We start from the raw sequence: 18,006 nt of genomic DNA, 5'->3' as shown, positions 1-18,006 counted from the left end.
TCTACCTCTTTATTTAACTACTAATTATCAAATGTAACATCATTGATAGAGGGTTCAGATCTGTAGTTGGAGCCTTGCACTCAGCAAGACTTGATTTCTAATGGATTCTTTATGAACCATTAGAATTCGCCAGAAGATCCAGGACCTTTTAACATTTTATCTATTTTCATAACACTAATATTCTTTGACATTTGATTTGGACAAAACAGATCTTCATTAGCACCCAGATAGGTCCAGAGAGCCTCCATATTGTTCTTACTTTTATTACTTTCGAATAGATTCCAAGACTTTTTCATCCATCCTTTCTTGCCCGCAATCTTAGTGCGAGAAAGAGTAGCCAACAAACCTGAGATTGGGCTAACAGAAATGTTGTCAATAGCATCTGTGATTGCTTCATACTTCATCAATGATCATAAATCTCACTCACTAAATACCCCATGATGTATCTCCAAGGGCCCGGAACGACTTCTTAAAGAACCTCTCGTAAATGGCCGGGCTTAACCGGCACACTCGAAGCTGGATTGACTGCTGAGGTGGTGGATGTGGGCCCGTTAATGCCGTCAGTGTCTGTTTCTTAGCAGGTCGCTGTTAATTTTGTATTCCATCTATTCTCGCCTGACATCAAACGGATGGAATGTTCAGATAAATTATCTGTTGCTTCACATTCTGACCCAATAATTGTTTTATAGCAATGACAATGGGAGTTTCTAAATAGAATATAGGCCTCTATCGAACCAGAATAGAAAGACGATTATTTTCAAATATCAGTTGGAAATATTTTGGTAGGCATTTCTGAAAAATGTGGAAGCAAAGGCAAGTCAAGGAAACCGATCTGCTCGATCTGATTCTTCACATAAATATGGCTTCATGGAATGCGTGGACTGCAAGATATGCACAAAATGCTCTTGTCCAAAATGAAATCATTTAAAATGTTTGTACCGGATTTAATTGTCAGGTATAAATGCCGAACTTTGCTATACTTTGCGCAGCCTGTCCGAAAATGGGAGCAACGAAACAGAGTATGATTACCCTCAGATCTTGTAGCTGCAAATGCCCTGCTTCACGTGCATGCAGCAATTGTAGGTACAAAGTGTAAGTACATAAGGCATCCCAATTGTTTGATAAAAACATCTCTGAAAATTATTTAATTCCATGTTAGGGTTGGAGGATGTGCCAAATTTGAGTCATTAACAAAACAAGCAAACAGTTTCGTGGAAATCCTTCAAAGTAATATGATGGAACATGCTGACTACAGTATTTATAATTACATAGATATGCTGAAGCTTTGTCATGTAACGGGAGTAGGTTATGAACAAAAAGCAAACATAGAGGATGGAGAAATATTGTGAGGGGTAGATGCAACGATACTAGTAGACATTTATGCAAAATATTATCACACATTCTTAGTAATTCTGATATTATAGAATATTGTAGATATATTCCAGCATATAAATTATTCGATAATATTCAAAGAAGTCGAAATATATGATGTACATGTTTGGTCAAAACAAGTTTAATAATTGTTTTTATAGATGTATATATCATGTGTAAAATTAATGATGGTATTCAATATGATGACTTATCTCCGAAGTAGAGTTTTTAGTTTAAATATGGTTTGAGATACTCATATTTATATACATTTTCTGCTAATATTTCTTCTATCATTCCTCCTTGTCATCATTTAATAACTCTGTCTAACTATAAATATGTTAACTCTTACTCTTTTTAGACATCCTTCATTCTAGACATGCTTCTCATGTGATTCTAAACCCTCAATATACAAGTGAAATAACTTTGTAAATTCAAAAACAGAATTGCAATTCTAACTCTATTACATTCAAATCTTCACATTGTAAATGTTTGAATGTGAAATTGTTACACACCTGTGGCCCATTGACTTTATTTTATCTATTTTTGAGTTAAATTGTGGAAAAAGTGGTTTATAATGATACATGTCTAGATGTTAAATATGAAGATAAAGTCCTATCTAAATTATTCATGTTCTTATGAATCCTAAGGACTATTCCCTTATATACCTATAGTCCCTAACTCATACTTTGATCCATTGTGTTGACAAGCTAACCAACACTTTTGTACCACATTTATGAGTTCGTATGGACTTAGACATAACTAACCAATTTAGTAAATATAATACAAGACACATAGAGTCTCTTAATGAGTATGGAATTAGCTTCCAATATTTATATGGTAGAATTTGGGTTTGTATATCAAAAATCTTGAGCTTCAATAATAGAATTTAATTGTTAGAATTATGAGGGCTCCCCTATATCGTCCAACACTTCCAAATGCCAACAAAAAAATAGAAATATCAAGAAAGAATATAAATCTTGCTCCAGTCAAATATCTTCCACATCTAATTTTGTATTGTTTAAATATTGAGATCCTAAATAATTTACAAATCTTACAAAGGTGATTGTTCTTCTTAAACCTTCCCAATAATTTGATCAAACTTAATTCCATCAATCTATTTTATTTCTCTAAAAGGCTATCTAGGAGCTATAATGAGTGTTTTTTTCCCTACAATTTCATAAAGTTAACAAACACATTACATATATTTTATGCTATTCAAACGTCAAATACAAGATTTATTAATAGTAATGTGATTCATCTTGATGGCGAGAATGATAGAGAAAATAGTTTGGTTACTCCAATAAAACAAAATGTCAAAATTTATGCTTGTATCTTTTTTATTACATACACCCCCTAAATATATTGAACTAACACTCCTCAAACAAGATAACAAACCTAGAATCATTTTCCTCCGCCAATAATGAAATAATGACATAATTCCATTTCTTGATAAATACCAAAGAAATGATACATTTTATTCTTATGCTTCAAAGAAAAAGGAAAATACAAAATAAAATTTCAACAATATTTTTTCCATCTAGATTCTAATAGCACTACTTCCAAATGGTTGGGTGGGTTGCGGGGGGGTTGGTGTGTGTGTGTGTGTGTGTGTGTGTGTGTGTGTGTGTGTGTGTGTGTGTGTGAGAGAGAGAGAGAGAGAGAGAGAGAGAGAGAGAGAGAGAGAGAGTTTGATCAAGCTCTATAGCATGATTTTTCTATAGTGCAATCACACTATTTCAAATACAAAAAATTAATAAAGTTAGTTTACTATCAAAGAATGTCCACATTCTATGTTTTACTATTTTTTTTGTGCAATATATTAGACAAAAACTCACTTCTCATAGTGTTGGAGATCACAAAGCACAATATTCTATCATTGTTCACCATTCTTTTCAGTGCTAAACTATGTTGCTATGGGAAATCCATTTATTCATCATCCAAGTTGATCAATTGAGATAAGTGTTATCTTTTTCAAATGGAAAATGTGAGTAAAGAGTCTTTTCTATTCTAATTTGACATGTTAGAATTTTAATTTCTAATTTGAGATGTTGTAATATATTGAAATTATAATACCACAAGTTGTATTATCTATTTGAATTATAATTGGTATGTTTAAATGGTTTGATATGAAAAAATCATCATAATACTAAGGGAAAAAATAAAACATTTAACACTAGGAAGAACATGAGAGAGATTTGGAAAATAAAAGGGATCTAGGATGAGACTATTTTGTGAAAAAAAATTGTGCTCCATTGATGAAGAACTGTCTTTAGATGACGTATATGAACCATCAATAGAAAGAAATAGAGAATTAAAATTAGAAAGATAAAGATGATGAATGAGATTCCTACATTCAACAAGATAATTGAAATGCGAAAATTTATCTATGATTTCTCAAGTTCAAGTCACACTGTCATATCATGTTGAACACCATCATCTAATATTGGAGTCAAACCATTACATCATGTTCTATGTCTGACGGTGTACGTAAATCTTCATGTCATATTGAAGGCACACCATCAACATAAGCAATTGATGATAATCAATCTTTCACATCTCACTTTTAAGGCACATCATCTTCGGTTGAAGGTGGGCATATGCCCCAAGTTGTGGTGCCAAAAAGGTGACAAGTAGTTTTTTTTTCCTATTTTAAATAGTGCGTGCGCGCTATAACGTGCACGCGCTATGGCTTGGGTAACCTGAGCCATAGCGTGTACGTGCTATTACCAAAACAAAAAAAGTATATATGATGGGCTGCAGACCCATAGCCCATCATTTTCATCAGTATTTTGTTTTACTCCTATAGTGAGCAGCGCGTACGCTAGTTGAAAACTTAACATTTTCACCATCATTTGCCAAAATGCCTTCTCGTCGATGAATTCCAAGACCACAAGCGCACCCACAACAACGCCATAAGTGATATAAACCTAACTTTGCATTACTTGATATGTTTTTCATATTGTTTTTTAGGTTTTTAATATTGTTTTGTAGGTTTTACAAATTTCATTTAGATTTGTTTATTTATTTGGATTTCAATTGATTTTTTATCAGGAAATGTCCATAATCAATTGAAAAATCCACAAGAACCTCAAAACCAAAACCCTCAAGAAGAACAAAAAATTCCACAACCCAAACCAATTGCAAGACCTCCGCCAGGCACACAAGAAAATATAATAAATGAAATAGTGAGAGGCAAAATTGAATTAGAAAGACTCATTGCTTGGTTGAAAGAATTCGGACAAACCAATCCAATGAGGGCTCAATTGGCATCATCCCTTGAATCCATTAACACCCAAATAGCCTCAGTTATTGGTCAGTTAGATATTTGACGGGTTGAGAGGGATGAACAAAAAAGATTTTATGCAAATAAATTGTCATATGAAGATGTTAAAAAAAAAGAAATACCAAAAGGTAGTATATGTGCATTATTTAGAAAACCCGGTGAGCAAAATACTAATAGAGAGGGTACTAAATGATTCCCCATCTATTGGTGCGTACACGATGCTATTAGAAATAATTTTTGGGATAGATGGTGGATGGTTTTTGATGCCCCTCCTTGGAACAATCACGAGGTCCCCATGTATTTTTTGAAGAAATTATATTGTGAGTTTGTCCTTGGGGAGATCCCCAATTATTTTGATATATTAGACTCCTAGGGTAGAGGTGGGGGGTCATCATTTGAGAGGCCGGGAGCACATCGCACATCGTGACCCTAATGTAGTTAGGGCACCTGTGGTCAAGCCACAACGTGAGCATGTGACTATTCCTTCAGTTGTGAAGGAACATGTAGAGGCCAGCGCTCTAGGGACAATTAATGCTTTGACGCAAACCCTCATCCATTCCATGAGCTCATTAGTTGAGGGGGAGCCTTCTATGCATTGTGGTCACATGTGCACTTCATGCAGATCCCTATGCACATTTGGCACTCATGCTGGAGATGGTGCGAATGATGGGCTTGTTAGCGATCAGTTCCTGAACGAAACATTTGGCATTGACACACAGGTAAATTACAATTATAATTTACTAATTTGATCACATTTCATATGTATAGTGAATCATTAATTAATTTGCATCTATTGACATTGTTCAAAATTCAGGGTCAAAGTGTTGTTGGGCCTAGCAACGATCCTCCAGGCCCATTTTTTGTCCCTTCCACGAGTCCAGAGGTATGTATCGATTTAATCATTTTAATTAATACATATATTTATTATGTAATCATATTAAGGATTGACAAAAAAAATTATGCATGTGCATCAGTTCTCCACAGGACCCTCAACCTTTACTATGGACTCGGAGAATAGACATCGTACGAGCTTCACATAGGTACAGTTGTTTCATGTTAATTTAATTCATTTGATTATATTTATTTCATGTTTTATGTTAGATGTAATGTGTATTGTATGACATGTAGCTCATGATGTCAGACACACCTCCTCATCTGCGACATTCTATTGATAGTGGAGTGGCCGCAGCTATGGCTAGCTCATAGCCATTGACGAAGCTATGAAAGAATTTTCTTCATTTTAGTTGTTGTTTATAATAGTTAGTCTCAAAATTTCTAATGTTATTTATAAGTGATTATATTTATTGAATTGTTGTAGGGTCTTGTCATGCCTGATCAGCCATGAGCATTCGAGGTGGACTTATAGAGTGACTATTTGATGGCGGTAAGAAAATAATTGATTTTGTGTGTACATATATTTGATTTCAACGTATAATAAATATTGATTCATATCTACTTTCTTTGTATCAGTTGGAGTTGGAGAAGAGCCTCAACAAGAGGTCAAGTGAGCATGTTAGGAGGACCCCATCATCTCCACCATCTCCATCAACACGACGGCAGAGGACGTCGAGAGACTTTTTTCCTTCCCCTCGTGGGAAGGAAAAGATATAGTTGATCTAGACATGTATATATATAGGCATCAATGGACATATTTGATACACATTTGATGTATATGACATTCTATATTTGATGTATAACATTATTCGACTTATGACATTATTGGTTAATATATGATATGTTTGTTCATATACGACATTATTGGTTATCATAATATATTATGTGTTTGTTAATGTACATGACATTATTGGTTATCATTTTATATTATATGTTTGTTCATGTATGACATTAAATTCGATATGTTCGTGTATGACATTAAATTAGGTACGTGCATGTATGACATTAAATTAGATATGTTTATGTATGATATTAAATACATAAAACTTTATTTTTATGTATGACTTTCACATTGTGATATGAAACTTATTAATGCTATGAAGGATCAAATTCAATTTTCTTGGCAATCTAACTCAAGAGTGTCACCAAATGTGAAGGATGTCTTGAAATTGAGAATTGTCATTTGAGACTACACCTAACACCCTAATAATCATTTGGAGGAGATTCAAACAATGTTGTTCAAGTTTTTGTGCGAGAAACATCTAATACTACAAATATCACAAAGGAATCTTGAAGCCTTGAAGCCATTTTTTTTGTGTACCTCTTAATATTTGAAGTACTTGTTGCATTTATAATGTGGAGTTTTCAATGCACCATGAACTTTTTTGTTCCATGCATTCTACTTTGCGTACTAATGGAATAATAGAGTGCATAATAGATCAAAAGCAGAAAATGGATGAAATGGGCCCCAAATTTGTTTTTTGACCGTTTTTAGGTGATTTCACATAGTGCATACGCACTATGTGAAAACACATCACTCCCCATCCTCCCTACTCTCTCCCATCCCCTACCCTCTCTCTCTTCCTACTCTCTCTCTCCCTCTCCCTCTCCTATTGCCTACTATCTCTCTCTCCCTCTCTACTCTCTACTCTCTCTCTCTCTCTCTCTCTCTCTCTCTCTCTCTCTCTCTCTCTCTCTCTCTCTCTCCCCATCTTGTACGAACTCTCTCTACCACTACCTACTCTGTCTCTCTTACACACACACTCCCATCCCCCCCTCTCTCTCTCCCTCTCCCACTACCTAATTTCTCTCCCCCATCCCCTACTCTGTCTCTCTTACACACACACTCCCATCCCCCCCCTCTCTCTCCCTCTCCCACTGCCTACTTTCTCTCCCCTATCCCCTACTCTCTCACACTCTCTCCCATCCCTTACTCTCTCTCACTCTCTCCCATCCCCCCTCTCTCTTTCCCTCTCCCACCACCTACTTTCTCTCCCCATCGTCATACTCTCTCTCTGCCACCCCCTACTCTCACACTCTCACATTCTCTCCTACCGCCTACTATCTCTCTCTCTCTCCCTCTCTACTCTCTCTCTCTCTCTCTCTCCCTCCCATCCCTTACTCTCACTCTCTCTCTCCCATCCCCTACTCTCTCACACACTCTCCCATCCCCTAATCTCACACTCTCTCTCTCCCATCCCCATATGAGCTCTCTCTGCAACCACCTACTCACTCTCACACTCTCTCCCATCCCCTACTCTGTCTCTCTTACACACACACTCCCATACCCCCTCTCTCTCTCCCTCTCCCACTCCCTCTCCCACTGCCTACTTTCTCTCCCCCATCCCCTAATCTCTCCCATCCCCTACTTTGTCTCTCTTACACACATTCCCATTCCCCCTCTCCCTCTCCCTCTCCCACTCCCTCTCCCACTGCCTACTTTCTCTCCCCCATCGCCGTACTCTCTCTTTGCCACCCCTACTCTCTCTCACACTCTCACACTCTCTCCCATCCCCTACTCTCTCTCTTTCACAAACACACTCACTCGTATCCCCCCACTCTCTTCTCTCCCATCCCCTACTCTCTACATCTGTCACACACACTCCCATCCCCCCTATCTCTCTCCCTCTCCCTCTCCCACTCCCTCTCCTACTACCTACTATCTCTCTCTCTCAAGTTCTCTTTCTCCTTCTCTACTCTCTCTCTCTCTCCCATATTGTATGAGCTCTCTCTGCCACCATCTACTCACTCTCACACTCTCTCCCATCCTCTACTTTGTCTCTCTTACACACACACTCCCATCCCCCCTCTCTCTCCCTCTCCCACTCCATCTCCCACCGCCTACTTTCTCTCCCCCGTCCCCTACTCTGTCTCTCTTACACACACACTCCCATCCCTCCCCTCTCTCTCCCTCTCCCACTCCCTCTCCCATTGCCTGCTTTCTCTCCCCCATCCCCTACTCTCTCTCTCCTCTCCCATCCCCTACTCTCTCACACTCTCACACTCTCTCCGATCCCCTACTCTATCTCTCTTACACACACACACTCCCATCCCTCCTCTCTCTCTCCCTCTCCCAGCTACTTTCTCTACCCCATCATCATACTCTCTCTCTACCACCCCCTACTCTCACACTCTCTCCCATCCCCTACTCTCTCTCTTTCATAAACACATACACTATTATCCCCCCACTCTTCTTCTCTCCAATCTCTTACTCTCTACATCTATCACATACACTCCCATCCCCCTTATCTCTCTCCCTCTCCCTCTCCTAGTCCCTCTCCTACCGCCTACTATCTCTCTCTCAAGTTCTCTCTCTTCCTCTCTACTCTCTCTCTCTCTCTCCCATCCCTTACTCTCACTCTCTCCCATCCCCTACTCTCTCTCACGCTCTTTCATCTTGGAATCTCACTCTCTCTCTCTCCCATCCCATACGAGCTCTCTTTGTCACACTCTCACACTCTCTCCCATCCCCTAATCTCTCTCTCTCACCCCCATCCCGTACGAGCTCTCTCTACCACCTCCTACTCTCTCTCAAACTCTCACACTCTCTCCCATCCCCTACTCTATCTCTCTTGTAAATAAATACACATTCCCATTCCCCCCTCTCTCTCTCTCATAGTCCCTCTCCCATTGCCTACTCTCTCCCATCCCCTACTCTGTCTCTCTTACACACTTTCATTCCACCTCTCTCTCCCTCACACTCCCTCTCCCACCGCCTACTATGTCTCTCTCTCTCTCTCTCTCTCTCACTCTCTCCCTCCCTCTCCCATCCCTCTGCCATTGCCTACTCTCTCTATCTCTCTCTCCCCTCTCTCATTTCCTACTCTCTCTCTTTCACATGCACACACCCATCCCCCCTCTCTCCTCTCCCATCCCCTACTTTTTCTCTCACTCGCTCTCCCTCTCCCACTCCCTCTCCCACCACCTACTCACTCTCACTTTCACTCTCACTCTCTCTCTCCCCCTCTCTACTCTCTCTGTGCTACCCCCTACTCTCTCTTACATTTTCACACTCTCTCCTATCCCCTACTCTCTCTCTCTTTCTCTCTTACACACATTTCTATCCCCCCTCTCTCTCCCTCTCCCACTCCCTCTCCCATCGCCTACACTCTCTTCCATCCCCTACTCTCTCTCGAGCTACCCTATCTTCCCCCTCTCCCATTCCATACTCTCTCTCTTTCACACACATGCACTCCCATTCTCCTCTCTCTCACTCTTCCTCTCCCACTCCATCTCCCACTGCCTATTCTCTCTCTCCCCCATCCCCTACTCTCAATCTCTCTCTCCCAACCTGTACTCTCTCTCACACTTCCTCTCTCTCCCATCCCCTACTGTTAATCTCTCTCCCCCATCCTACACTCTCTCTTTGCCACCCCTACTCTCTCTCACACCTACTCTCTCGCATCCTATACTCTCTCTGCCACCCCTACCCTCTCTCACATCTTGTACTCTCTCTGCCACCCCTACTCTCTCACACTTCCTCTCTCCCCTATCTTGCACTCTCTCTTTGCCACCCCTACTCTCTCTCGCATCCTATACTTTCTCTGCCACCCCTACTCTCTCTTGCATCCTGTAGTCTCTCTACCACCCCTACTCTCTCACACTTCCTCTCTCTCCCATCCTATACTCTCTTTGCCACCTTTACTCTTTCTCACTTTATCTCTCCCATCTTGTACTCTCTCCCCTCTCCCATCCCATACTTTCTCTCTATCTTTCTCACACACACACATAGCTATTCCCCTGCCCCCCACCTAGTTCTGTTTTGTAATTTAGGTGTTAATAGTGCATGTGCCCTATAGCACATATGCACTATAGTGAGTACATGCTACTTAACACAAAGTTAAATAGCGTGTGCGCACTATAGGGCGCACACACTATTGAAAGCTTTGCATTAAACCCAAGCCTAAGGCTTGGTTTTGCCTTGGAGATCCAACCCATAGGTTTGGAGTTTATAAATAGGTTTGAGATGTGTTTTCCAACAAACATACCAAAAATGATTGCTTTTTCTTGTGTGCTCCCCTTCAAGATTCTTCGTGGTTGGGTATCGATAAGATCAGGTTACATAGCATTATAGGTCTCTGTGTTAGCTATCTAACCATATGATTTATTTTTAATTTGAACTATTTCAAACCTTTCATCTATAATTTCTTTTGAATGTATGTTCATTTTTTGTCAAAAACCACCATGTACTAATTGGGCTATAGATTTTAGCTCGTTCATCAAATTTTTCAACAACTTAGTTTTTCAGAAACTAGACTCCATTCTACACACTTTGAAAATTTTTCTTTTTAATTTTAGATTAGTTTTCAATTATTTCTAGGGGGAGCACACATATATTTCACGTTTTTGGGATGTGTCTAGTTAAAAAATTCATTAAAAGGACTACGACTTTTTTTTTTGTCATATCTTAAAATTTTGAGCGTAACTATCTTCAAATTCTTGTTGAAGTTCAAAATTTGCAGATTTCAGGAAAAAGGTGTCCACTTATACCCCCGTTTTGGCACCACAACTTGGTGCACTTACCTAGGTATTAAATTCAACCAAAATGTTGCTGATGTTCCTAAAGTTGAGTTCACTAAAGCCATTAGAACACCTTATACAATTTCTTTTTAAAATCCAAATATACATTGAGGTAGTCAAAGATCATTAGGACATCATCTTCATCATCTTTGTCGATAGTGCCAAATGAGCACAAAGATCAACATTACTGGTAATATGACCTCATCTAGACCAACAAGGATCTTCCTCAATTGAAGGAGTGTCACAAAGAATGATACTCTAAGTTAGATCACTAATGGTTCCTAGTGTATCAACCTCTACATGTTGCTTCACAATATAATGAACACCAACATGCTCCATCTATGGCTTGCCAACATGCATCTTAGGTAGATTAGGGTCATGATGTTTCCCTTTCCTCTCAAATAATGACCCACTACCATGATAAACCTGCAATACAATTTCCTTAATAAATATTTATAAACCTCATGATTGATAGAGGTAGGGGCATCAAAAAACCATCCCCCACCAGTCCCAAAAATTTATGTCATCAGTAATGCATTAATTAATATGGAACCTCTTTCTTTTAGTTCTAAGGATGTCCTCTTCTCTTCTAACTTTCAAAACAATTTACATATGTCATCTTTTATAATATTTTTTTCATCTCTATAGGATAACTTATTTTTATAATAATTAGTTTTCTCTTCTCTCTATTGACATATCAGTCAAGTTTTTTATTAGTGACACTCACTTATTCAGATTGTATATAGCTACTAAGCTTATTGTACAGCTATCAATGTTTGCCAAGTATTTTATCTGTCACCGAGTTCTACAATTGCTACCAAGTCCTTTGGACAAATCTCAGTGGTTACTAAGTAGTCACAGTTTTAGTGAAGATCAACAGTGTAAACGGTGCATCTCAGTGTATGTCGAGTTTACCAATGCAAGCCGAGCTATGCAGTGTTCATCGAGTTCGTGATGTATGTCATGTGAGTCTAGTGTTAACTTGTATTCACTTTAAAATGGTCATCTAGACTATTAGCCCCCTTCTCAGCATTTTGGCTAAATTAATTTAATCATTTATCTAGACCAAATTGCTAATAATCAATTTATTTGATTATAACCTATAGTTTGACTATGCTATCCTAAGTTCATTATTTGATTAAAAGAACATGTCCCCTTTTAATTAAACAAAGCACCCCATTCTTCTAACCCACTTAAAGTGCACACATAAATTCATTTTTCTATTTTACAATTAAAAAGAAAAGGCTTGTGAGACTTTTGTTTTATGTGACAAGTCAACTTATATTCTATTGGTTGACTTGTGTGTGCACATGGATCACTTCTATTTTCAAATTCAACCATTGATCATCCACCATCTTCATCTTGATCTCCACCGTCCGTACATATTTAAAAGGGAGAGAGCTTTTCCCCTCAAAGGATCAAATCCTCATTTTGAATATTGTTATGCTACAGGTTTTCTAATAGGTTTCTTTGGAGCTTTGTGGAGAACTTCTATTTCTTGTCTACATTCTCTCATACCATAGCATTTTAGCTTAGATTCATGTTGCATGTTAGTTTAGCTTCTATTTTGCAATAATCTATCTCACATAGCTTAATATTTGGATTGTAAAATTCTCATCCATGCTTAAAATAGCTACACTTTTCATATTCATTTTAGTTTAATCTTTAGTTGCATTGCATTCTTGAGGAACTCCTTGAGACATTTGCATTCTTGCATCTTGTCTTTGGAACCTCCCATTGCATGGTTTACTAGCAAGAAGAGTAGCTCTAAGGCTCATCTCAGAGCCTTCTTATTCTTGAAATATACTCTTTTGCACTCCATGTATAGGGAGCTCTAAGACGGCATCCAAGCATTCCAACTCATGGAATCGTTTGGATAGAATGGTTTAGAGTGTGACACAAATCAAGTGTACATTTTTGGCACCCACCGTGAGGCTTGAATCAAATTTTTAGCTCTATTTGCTTTCATTTCTTATCTCTAATTTTTTACAGCAGCATATTGGTTCTAATCAAATGCTTTTTTAGAATTATCACTTTGGTTTTAAGGCCAACCTATAAGTAGATTAGTTTGAAGGCCAAAAATCTAGTTGGTTTAAAAATTTGATCATATCTTTTAAACCGCTTAGAGTTTAGTTCTAAAATTATTTTTACAAGTTTAATATGTGTCCAACATGTCTCAGTCTAATTTTCAAAGAATTTTGACATGATTTACATGAGTTATAATATTTTCTTTATTTTTCATAAAAAGTCATTTTTGGTCGCAAATCAGTGTCTTTTTTGAAAAAAATTATATTTTCAGAAATTTTTTTGAATTCTAAGAGGGGTACTCTCTTTGTGTTTTGACTTTTGAGATCATATTAGGGACCAAAAATTCGATTTGATAAATTTGGCCTGTTTTGACAAAATCGGTCTCTAGGGAGCAAATAAAGAGATTTTTTTGAATTTCTTGCATTTTTAAAAAGATCTCTGATTTTTAGTAGGGGTCTCTTATTTTCATTTCTATTTTTGAATCATAAATAATAGCAAAAAAGTCTAATCTTGTTGACTAGATCAAAAGCAAAGAGTAAAAATGAGAGCATTTGTGATTAGTTTACCCTTTCTTTGCATACACTTAATTGGAAGATAATTTAGATATTTGAGGCAACTAACCACTTTTTATTTTATTTTTTTATGTTATTTCACACTAACTTGTGGTGCTAATAAGTTGTGATTGCAGGTTGTCATCCTTGTGAAAAAAATTGAAACATTGCATAAAAAGAACGCATGTCAAAGCTTCAAATGCACAAGGGCTACTAACGATTGTTTGCAGGGCTGCCTAATGCATAAAAACTCAATTTTTCTTGTTCTTTACTTTTACATGTGTGGCATATACTAGTTGTTTATTTTTAGGTACATTAAAACTTACAATTGGGATCTTTTGGTGATAGGAGAGTATGCTCTTCACCCTTGTGGTGAATCAGAAATCTTGACTTACCATTTGGTTTCAAGAGTAAGAGGCAACTGAATCTTCCTAGCATGTTTTGGAAGAAAATGATTGGACTAGGAGAGTATTCTCTTCACCCTTGTGGTGAATTAGAAATCTTGACTTCCGAAAGTTGATCCACTTTTGTGTAGTTAGAATCCTTTAGAGGGCCTGCTCTTGGACAATCTAAGAGGAACGACCCAAGTGGGGACAAGAAAATTACGTGGCTCTTCCAACCCACTATAAACTCAAGGCTATCAAGGACACAAAACCTTGGTAGACATAGTGATTGTCTTCGCCTAGTGTGATCACTTATGGCATTTCGACCATAGGGAGATCACTAGGCAAGAATGCTTAAGGTACTCTTGTGGTCGCGAGATCGGTTACTCATCGCAAGGTGAGGTGTCCCGTAGTTGGGAGCAAGAGGAACACTATGAATGGAAGCCCTATCTAAACACCCTAAGTTAGTAACTACCTTTTTTAACCGCTCAACTTCTTGGTGCAAGGATCGATCCTAGTGGACTACTCGGATCACCCCAAGATTTTACACTCACCATATGTGTTCCCTTGGTTGTGCTTATGGCACTTCCATGAAAAAGCCAATATCTCTTGTGAGAAACCACTTGGTGTGAGGCAAAGGAGCATCAAGTGTGGGTCAAGTTGTTGAGTAATGAACCATGACTTCTAGGTAGATATTGTTTGATGTGTTCTCAAATGTGGTATACCTGTGAAAATCTTTTGAACATACACATGATGATAATTCTAGGGAATTCTTTTGAGACCTCAGATATGCTTGTATCATGCAAGGTTTCTTTGTCCCTTGCTTGATTGTTTGAAGACTACTCCATGTGTCACTATCTTGCTTGGAAAGAAATTTCTTTTGAACATCAAACTTGCTATGCTATCAACTATTGTCAAACTTTGTCAACCAACTCAAAGCATCAAGTCTTAACATTTTTCTTGTGTTTCTTGCTAAGGGGAGTCTCATCATTTGACTTTGATTTGCTATGTCTCTAGTTTTTGAACATGCTTAAAGGGGCTCTTTGGTCTTAGCGCTCTTGGTCTTTCTATCTTCATGGTCTATGTCCACTTGCTAGTTATATTTTTGTTGAAATGGTTGCCTTGATTTCTTGACTACACTCTTGGGTTGGAGAGTTGTTCACTTGTCACCTTTCTTGCTCTATCTATTTGGATATTTGGGCATCTTGCCTAGCTATTGACTTGAGTCATTCATGTCGTAAGTTTTTTGGACATATTGTTTGACAAGTCACTTTCATCTCTCTCTACTATCTTGGCAAGTGAACACTCTACCTCCTATAGTTTCAACATCAAGTTATCTTCTAGACTATTTTATGCTTGGCTTTGCATCTAAAACTATGGGATCTAAACCTTGTGCTACCAAACTTCAACTGAATCTAGATGATCATGATATCCTCCATGCCACTAAAGAGTTTCAAGATCTATATGCGCAATACAAAGAACTAGAAGAGACAAATGATCTTTCTTACCTTCATCTCTCTAAGCGCATGACAAAAATGAAGTTTAAACTTGAGAAAAGGTTAGAGGAGAAGATTGCATCACTACATGAATCTTCCTTAAAGTCTTTACATGCATGTGAGTCACCTTCTTTGAGGTCATCCTCTTCTTCTAGGTCTACATGCTCTACTTCAAGACATCAAATGTCTTCATCTTCTAGATCTAAAAACCTCTTTAGAGAACAAGCAAGTGATACCTACTTTGAGCCTATTCCAAGATATCATGATGGACCTATCTTTGACCAAGACAATGATGAAGACATGGATGCATACCATTCACTTGAGAAACAAAAAAAGGACTCTAGACATAATATTGATAGAACTTTTGCTCCCTTGGAAGATTCTTATGATGGCACTTTGCAAAAACTTCTTGGCAATAAGATCATCTTGTTACCTAAGTCTAGCTCATATGGAAACCCATTCTTGGATATCTATTGTGCTTATCATCAACATAATGAGAATAGTACTTCAAATTGCATTGAACTAAAACATAAAATCCAAGATCTTATGGATAATGGAATTATTAGAATCTCTAGTGACTCATGTGCTAAGGATACTTCTCTTGAGCAAGATTACGTTGATGAACCTATGTCTAGTAGTGGCTCCACTACATATTACCCTTCTTCCAACACTCATGCATCTCCCAACACTTCAAAGCTTTCCAACATGCCTCCATCAAATAAAGAACCTAATGCTTTCCACATTGACTACGTGTATCCTCAAGGGCTACCTCTAAAAGAAACTCAAGCTAACCTTCACTCGGCTACAAACCTTTTCCATGCTACTAATCCTAAAAATCCTCAACCTTCATGCACTACTATGCCTAATCCAAGCACTACTCCATTCACTCTTCATTCTCCCTTGTCCTTAGAAGGAGCTCCATGTCAAGAGGACCCTAAAAAAGAAAAAGGTATATATGTCAAGAAAGATCAAGATCAAGCACCCTTTCATCTTCAAAATTTTACCCCTCCATATCCTATGTCTTTTCCACCTCCTAAGTATGACAAAGATACCACTTCCATTATCTCCCTTGAGCTTAATGAAAATTATGAGAAAAGTTCTCTTCATATGTTATCCAAAGCTACTTGTCAAGATCAAAGCATCCCCTCATGTTCTACTTCTCCACATCCACTTCAAAATTGTGCTCAAGCTTCAAGTGCTTCTATTAAAAATGTTGTTCCTATCAAAGGTTCTCATGAGTCTATTAATGGCTTTGACCATGTTGCTCACTCTAAAGATGTTGATATCCCTTCCCACTATCCCTTTGCATCTTCTAAATCTATCCTTGGTCCTTATCCATCTAAGCTAAAGCATTCAAACCTTCCATCCATATTGGAGCCTTATGTTCCTCCATCTCCTACATTTTCCACTCCTAGCTCTCTTGTCATACCTCAAGATCAACAAAGACACTCATCCTTGATGACTTTTCAACCATCTATACATCTAAACCAGTCATATCATCCTTATTCATCCACAAATCCCAAGTCCTTTGGAAGTGAGAATAAACATAAAAATCCATTGAAAAATGAAGATCACTATGTCCCATCTAATCGACATGTGAATGCTAAGAAGGAAAATGCACAAAAGAGACTACAAAGGTCCACTATTAAAAAAGCTAAATCAAAGAAAATGTGGGTTCCTAAACCCATTATTGAAGAAATGTGTTTTGAAGTATCCAAAGGAAAATCTAAAGCTATATGGATTCCCAAGTCTCTTTTAAAAGACTTGAATATTGAAAATACTTCAAAGTTGACATTCAAGCTTCCAAAGGCTTCCATTCCATCTTCTTCCAAAAATATTTCTAAAAATATTCCAAAGCTTTCCACTCCACTTTTTTCCAAATCTCTTCTACCACCTCATACATCTAAATCTCAAGCTATTTCATCCATGACTCCTCCATCATTCCAATACCCTTCAAGGTGTGTGTCAATGTTGATCTTGTCCAATATTTCAACTACCCTCATGAAATCCTCTAAAGCTTACACTTACTTTCTATACATGAACTCTTATCCTCAATATATTCTTGCTACTACCATTTCTCTTTCATCACCCTATCAACATCTTTGAGCATACCTTTCTATGGTCTTGGCTTATCATGACTTATCTTTCCTATAGGAGCACTATCTACATTCAAAAAGCTTGAGCTCTTTCTAAAAATTCAAAAAATTCAAAAAAAAAGAAAAAAAAGAAAAAAAAGAAAAAAGAAAAAAAATGAAAATGTGCCTTGGTGAAAACCACATCTTGTGGTACCTTGGTAGCAAAAGTAAAGAGAAATAAATTTCTCCTATGGTGGAAACTACTTCTTGTGGTACCTTGGATAAGTACCATGATGAAAACTTGGCAAATAGGCATCATGCGTAATTCTTCCATCATCCATCTATCCCCTCTTCTCTCTTTGATCTTGACAATGTTGAGCTATCTTTGCATATTGGCTATCTTAT

This window comes from Cupressus sempervirens, chromosome 8 (assembly GCF_028749045.1).
Source record: "Cupressus sempervirens isolate cs-2001-9-10 chromosome 8, ASM2874904v1, whole genome shotgun sequence".
NCBI lineage: Eukaryota > Viridiplantae > Streptophyta > Pinopsida > Cupressales > Cupressaceae > Cupressus > Cupressus sempervirens.
The sequence above is the reverse complement of the archived record's forward strand: the minus strand, read 5'-3'. Positions refer to the sequence as shown.